Source organism: Elephantulus edwardii, unplaced genomic scaffold, assembly GCF_000299155.1.
Source record: "Elephantulus edwardii isolate Elephantulus edwardi_28Jun2011 unplaced genomic scaffold, EleEdw1.0 scaffold00563, whole genome shotgun sequence".
Lineage (NCBI taxonomy): Eukaryota > Metazoa > Chordata > Mammalia > Macroscelidea > Macroscelididae > Elephantulus > Elephantulus edwardii.
In genome coordinates, this window is record NW_006400313.1 from 210986 (window position 1) to 218659 (window position 7674).

General features: G+C 36.0%; 1 pseudogene; it reads left to right on the forward strand.

Moving 5' to 3' along the window:
- Positions 1 to 5468: 5468 nt before the first annotated feature.
- LOC102861877 lies at positions 5469 to 5966 on the forward strand (annotated as a pseudogene).
- Positions 5967 to 7674: the final 1708 nt, after the last annotated feature.

Below are 7674 nucleotides of genomic sequence, written 5' to 3' on the forward strand. Positions count from 1 at the left end.
TTGAAGGAGATTAATCAGGATTATAATGAAAGTATGCTATAAATCATGTACTACAGTTGCCCTCAGATGATCAAAGGCCTGAATGTACCTATACTTATTACACTAAAATAAAATTAATCCCCTGGCATATGTTATGATCAATTATTCCCAAGACTATTCCATCATTGATCAAGCTGACTTTAGAATTCCACATTAGCATAAAATTTTGAAGCAAAAATGCAAAGACAAAATATAACTAAGAAACGTATTAATTTTCCTAGAATGTCACCCCCCAAAAGTGACACAGTGTCAATGAATTTCCTGAAGCCAGAAAGTCTGATGGAACTTTCTGGCACAGAATTTAAAAGAACAATGATTGAATATGTGCCATGCGTGAAAGACCAACTTGAAAAACTACAAGACATTGTAAGCAACAACCAAGAGGAGCTTTAAAAAAATCCACAATTATACAGGTCAAAACAAATGAGGAATTAGAGGCTCTGGGAAAACAAGAAACCACAATCCCAAATATGAGGTCCAATGTTTCAGATGCTGTCAACATGATGGAGGGACATACAAACAGAGTTGAAGAGATGAAACACAGAACCAATGAAACAGAAAATATAATTGTCACCACTGATCTGCTAGAACAAAAAGCAAAATCAAAAAGGAAGGAAAAAGAAGAAAACATTAAAATAATGTGGGACACTATAAAGAGAAATAATATGCACATAATCAGAATCCCAGAACAGGAAGAAGTTGTGCACTGAAAAAGTTGTGGAAATTACTAGAAGAAAACTTTCCAGGCATAATGAACAATGAGAGAATACATATTCAAGAAGCTGAGCAAACATCATATAGTGTTGACCCCAAAAGAAAAACTCCAAGGAATATCATAGTCAAATTTCCCAGAACCTGAGAAAAGGGGATAATTCTGAAAGCAGTGAGGGGGAAACAAAGAGTAACCTATACAAGAGAGCAAATAAGATTAAATGCCAGTTTCTCAGCAGAAACTATGCGAACAAGAAGACAGTGGAATTATATATATCATACGCTCCAAGAAAACAACCATCAACCAAGAATACTGTACCCAGCAAAATTGCCCATCAAATATGAAGAAGCTATCAAGATAGTCTCAGAAAAGCAAATCCTAAGGGACTTTGTAAAAACAAGACCATTGTTGTAAGAAACACTGAGAGATGACCTGCTTACAGAGGTGCCACAGAAAGCAGGATGGACCAAAGTAACTAGCAACAACACCAAAAAGAATTCAACAAAATGACAGCAATAAAACTTTGCCTCTCAATAACTACACTGAATGTGAATGGTTTAAATCCACCGTTAAAGAGAAAAAGAGTAGCAGATTGGATAAAAAAAACCAAAATCCATTAATATGTTGTCTACAAGAAATACATCTGAGAAGTATAGATAAAGACTAAAAAATAAGCAAATGGCAACAAGAAAAAAAGCAGAAGGAGCTATATTAATCCCTGATCAAATAAATGTCAATCAAAAACCATCACCAAGGACAATGATGGTCACTACATAATCCTTAAAGGGTCAATAGAACAAGAAGACATACCAATAAGAAATATCTATGCATCAAATGAGAGACCTGAACAATATATAAGACAAACATTCACAGACCTGAAAAGGGAAAAAGACAACACAACTATAATAGTTGAGACATCAATATACCGCTCTCAAGAAAAGATAGAACTACCAGAAAGAAACTCAACAAAGATGCTGAAGAATTAAACCACGCAATAAACCATATTGACTTTATAGGCTAATGCACCCTGATAAAACACAATATACCTTCTTGTCCAACGTACATAGAACGTTCTCCAGAACAGATCACATTTTACGTCACAAAGCATGAATCAACAAATTAAAAAACATAGAAATAATTCAAAGCATCCTCTCAGACCATAATGCTACAAAATTAGAAATTAATAAGAAGAGGATAAAGGAGAAAAAAACATACATTTGGAAGCTGAACAACACCTTGCTTGAATAGGAGTGGGTACTTGAAGAAATAAAAAATGAAATTAAAAAGTTTCTTGAAACAAATGACAATGAAAATACCACTTACCAAAACCTCTGGGAAACAGTGAAAGCAGTAATCAGAGATCATTTTATTGTAATAAGCAAACACATTAAAAGGCAGGGAAAAAATGACCATTGACTCTCTAACCCAACGTCTCCAACAAATTGAAAAAGAACAGCAAGAAAACACAAACCCTCTAAAAAACCCTGAAATTATAAAAATTAGAGCAGGAATAAATGAAATAGAAAACCGAAAAACAATTGAAACCATCAACAAAACTAGGGGTTGTTTCTTTGAAAAGGTAAGTAAAATCGACAAACCACTAGCAAAACTAACAAAAGAAAAGAAGGAAAAAACACAAATAATCTGATTAAGAGATGAAACAGGCAAAGTCACAACAGAAACAACTAAATTAAAAAGGCTAACAATGGAATATTATAAAAAAAAACTTTACTCAAACAAATATGAAAACCTAGAGGAAATGGACAAATATTTAGAAATTCACAACCTACCTAAACAGACACAAACTGAAAATGAACAGCTGAACAGACTCATTATGAAAGAAGATATTCAAAAAGTAATAAAACAACTTCCAAACAAAAAAGCCCTGGACCAGATAGTTTTACAAGTCAATTTTGTCAAACATTTAGAGAAGAACTGTCACCAATTCTACATAAACTATTTCAGAAAATAGAAAAAAATGGAATTCTCCCAGACTCATTCTATGAACAAAACATATCCTTGATACCAATGTCAGGTAAAGACATCATCAAAATAGAAAACTATAGGCCAATATATCTCATGAACATAGATGCAAAAATCCTCAATAAAATCCTGGTCAATAGAATCTAATGAATGATACATAAAAAAATAATTCACCATGATCAAGTGGGATTCATAACAAGTATGCAAGGATGTTTCAATGTAAATAAAACAATCAATGTCATTCATCACATATACAAAGCAAAGAACAAAAACCACATGATCATAGCAATTGATGCAGAAAAGGCCTTTGACAAAATCCAGCATCCTTTCCTGATTAAAAGACTCAACAAAATAAGCTTAGAGGGGAATTTCTTCAACACAGTAAAAAGCACATATGCAAACCAGAGAGCCAAGTTTGTTCTGAATGGAGTGAGATTAAAGGCATTCCCTTTGAGAAAAGGAACTAAGCAAAGATGCCCACTATCACCTCTCCTATTCAATATTGTATTAAAAGTCTTAGCAATAGCAGTAAGAGAAGGAAATAAAAGGTATACAAATTGGCAAAGAGGATATAAAATTATATGCAGATAATATCATAATATACCTAGAAAACTCTAAAGACTCAGCAAGAAAACTACTGGACATAGTTGACCAATTCAGCAAAGTGGCAGAATACAAGATCAACATACAAAAATCAATTATATTTCTCTACAGTGACAGAGAGAACATATAACTGGACCTAAGAAAAATAATACCCTTCACAATAGCTAATCACAAGATTAATTTAACCAGAAGCACAAAAGATCTATTTAAATAAAATTACAAAGCATTACTACAAGAAACAAAAAGAGACCTGGAGAAATGGAAGAATATCCCTTGCTCATGAATGGAAGACTCAATATTACAAAAATGTAATCCAACCAAAAACAATCTACCTGTTCAATGCAATCCCAATACAAAAACCAATCCCATTCTTCAAGGAGATGGAAAAGGCAATCCCAAATTTCATTTGGCATGGAAAGAGAATCCAAATAAGCAAAGCACTCCTTAAAAAGAGAAACAAGGTAGAGACATCTCCCTCCCTGATTTCAAAATCTACTACACTGCCATGGTGGTCAAGATGGCATGGTACTGGTACAATGACAGACACATAGATCAATGGAATAGAATAGAGAATCCAAAAATCAGCCCATCTACCTATAGTCAATTAATTTTTGACAAGGAGATGAAATCAGTTAAGTGGGGAAACAATAGACTTTTTAACAATTGGTGTTGGCAAAATTGAAAAACCATCTGTAGAAAACTCAAGCAAGACCCACACCTCATTCCATACACAAAAACCAACTCAAAGTGGATCAAGGACTTAGGACTAAAACCAAGGACTATAAACTTTATTAGAGAAAAACTTGGAAGAACTCTAGAAGCCTTAATTCACAACATCAACAGTCTTCCAATCATCCTGAAAAACCTACAACCAGAAGAGGATAAAAAATAGATTAATAGGACCTTCGAAGAATCAAATCCCTATGCACATCCAAAACATTCTCCAACGGGGTAAAAAGGAAAGCCACGGACTGCAAAAAAAAAATTTGGTAATGACATGTCTAATAAGGGACTTATATCTAGAATTTCTAAAATCCGCAAGCACCGCAAGATAAAGGTGAACAAATCAATTGAAAAATGAGCACAGGATATGAACAGACACATCACCAGTGAAGACATTCAGATGGCGAACAAATACATGAAGAAATTTTCAAAATCCCTAGCTCTAAAAGAGATGCAAATCAAAACAACTATGAGATAACATCTCACCCCAGTATGAATAGTAAAGTTTAACAGAATAGCAAACAACAAATGCTGGCAAGGTAGCGAAGAAACAGGAACCCTTATTCATTGTTGGTGGGAGTGTAAAATAGTGAAACCACTATGGAAGGCAATATGGTGCTTTCTCTATAAAAATACCATATAACCCAGCAATTTCACTACTAGGAATATACCCTAAAGAAGCCAGAACTGCCACCCAAGCAGATATATACAGTGATATATGTGGCTTTGTTCACAACAGCAGAGTTGTAAACAACCTAAGTACCCATCAACAAACAAATGGATAGAGAAGCTGTGGTATAGTCACACAATGGAATATTATGCAGTACTTAAAAATAAAGAACTCATGAAGTATTACAGAAAATGAGTGACCCTGGAAGACATTATACTGAGTGAAACATCTCAGTCATAAAAAGACAAGTATTGCATAGTGCCACTGTTGTAAAGCGGGACTGACATCTGGGTTGGGGAGAAAATAGAAGGGGATAAATCATGTATAATACATTGAAACAGATGAGGGAGAGATCTGTTTAGGAGGAATATATGATTAGGTATAATTGTCATGACAAGAGTCCAGAATGAAAGTTGCATAGTGAAGTGGACTGAAGGGGATCAGGAACTGTGTAACAATGAAAGTTGGTTTGGGAGGGGTGGGCCGGGAGGAAAGCGTGCAACAATGAATGAATGGAAATACAAAGTCTCTGTAAATTTTCATTAAAATAAAAAAATAAAAGATGCTCTCTTATCTTCGGAACATTTTCTGACTCTCTGGCTACCTTGCAAATCATACAATGAATAAACTTTAATTGAGAGAGTAAGACAATGAATAAGGGTGACAGAAGAAGAACCAATGCCTGGTTGCTTTGCAGATGCCGTTGCCTCAGCAGTACAGTTGTTTACTACCCTCTCTCCAGCCATGGTCAATCCCATCGTTGACTTTAACATTACCACTGACGGCGAACTTTTAGGCCACATTTCCTTTGAGCTGTTTGCAGATAAAGTCCCCAAAACAGCCAAAAACTTCTGTGCTCTGAGTACTGGGGAGAAAGGATTTGGTTACAAAGGTTCCTGCTTTCACAGATTCATTCCTGGGTTTATGTGCCAAGGTGGAGACTTCACACACCATAATGGTACTGGTTGCAAGCCCATCTATGGGGAGAAGTTTAATGATGAGGACTCCATCCTGAAGCACACAGGTCCTGGCATCCTGTCCATGGCAAATGCTAGACCCAACACAAACGGTTCCCAGTTTTTTTATCTGTACTGCTAAGACTGAATAGTTGAATGGCAAGCATGTAGTCTTCACAAGGTGAAAGAAGGCATGAACATTGTGGAAGCCATGGAGTGCTTCAGGTCCAGGAATGGCAAGACCACCAAGATCACCATTGCTGACTGTTGACAACTCTAGTTATGATCTGTATTTCTTGTTTTCTCTTAATCACCACATCATTCCTTCTATAGCTTCAGAGATCAACCTGCGACTCCCAGTGTGCTTGCAGTACCTTTCAATTGTTGTGCTCTTGTAATTCTTTGGGTTCCATGTTTTCTTTAATTCTCTCCAAGGTGAGCAGGATTATAGACTTAAATTTATGACTGAAATAAGAACTAGACAACACTATTGTCCTTATTTGGGTTAAAATGTTGGTATTGGTCTTGGGCATAGCATCAGCAACCTCTTGAATATTAAAGTACTTATATGCTTACTAAATTTCATATTACTTCCCCCCTTTCTAACTTAGTATGATGGCAAAAAACCTTAATGTCACTCACGGTATATAGCCCTACATTGTATTTTTAGTATAATAGTGATAAAGGCTGTAACTTTGAGAATGTATAGTTGGAAAACTGTCAATCCATATAACAATGTCTTAAAAATTAATATTTAAAAACTTGTTTCTGGGATGTGTAATGTGTCTGCTGTTGGACTGTGGGAAATGAGTAACCCACATTCCTGGGCTATAGCTGTTTTCAGTGTCAGAATGTACCCCACACAAACAAATTGATCCTAAATAAAGTCTTCAGGACTTAAAAAAAAAAAAGAAGAAAAAGAACCACTGCCTTTGAGTTGCAATGCTGGAGAAAAGCATTGAACACACCGTGGTCTACCAAAAGAACAAATAAGTCGTCCTGGAGAGGGTGAAACCAGTTTGCTCCTTGGAGGCAAGGCTTTTGAAGCTCTGGCTCACATATGTTGGGCATGCTGCCAGAAGTAACCAATCCTGGCAGAAGGACGTGATGCTTGGAAGGAAATAAGGCCAGGAGAGGAAGAGCCCCCCCCCCCAGATGAGATGGATTGACATAGTGAGTGTGCCAAAGAGGTCAGGTGTGTAAGAGGCAGTTAGGATGGCTCAGGATGGGGCTAGGGTCAGAGCCATTGTTCATAGGGTCACTATGAGATGTAGTTGACTCAATGGCCCATAACAACAACAATATAAGTTGAAACTGATTTGATGATCATGAGTTTTATTAAAGCCATTTGCAACCAGGTAATTCTAACCAATGATGACTAATATATTTTAGTTAGACTTTCTTCCAAGGTCTTCCTTCAGCCCTTTGTTTTTTTGTTGTTTTTTTTTTAAAAAAAGATATTTGTTTTCTTTTTTTTTAATTTTATTTTTTTATTTTATTATTTTTGTGTTTGAGTGTACCGTCAAATCAGATCTGACTGGTACAGGAGGAAATTGTCCCTCCTTCCCCGGCAGAGCATCTGGTGGATTCAAACCGTGAGCCTCTGGGATTATAGTTGCAGCTCCTTGCCACTAGGCCACCAGAGCTCCCCTCCCTTCAGCCCTTTGAATATTTTATTCAATTCTAAATCCCATCCTCTTCAAGGACATCATTGAAAAGAATGACACACAGCAATTCTAGAGTATCATTGTTTCTAATCTTCTTTTTATTTTTCTTCTTCTTCTCTTTTTGCATCAGTTAGTATTACATTTACTAGCAGGGTCCAAAAAACTCAAAATGGAGTGGCTCGGTATCATTACAGTTGGGCTTTCTGACTACATTCACTTGACAACTATTTGGAAAAACTAGATGTGGGTGGGAAGAAAGACATTGTTTCAGAGCCTGAAGATCAAATTCTATTTCTGACCATGCTCCTAAGATAGTCACAG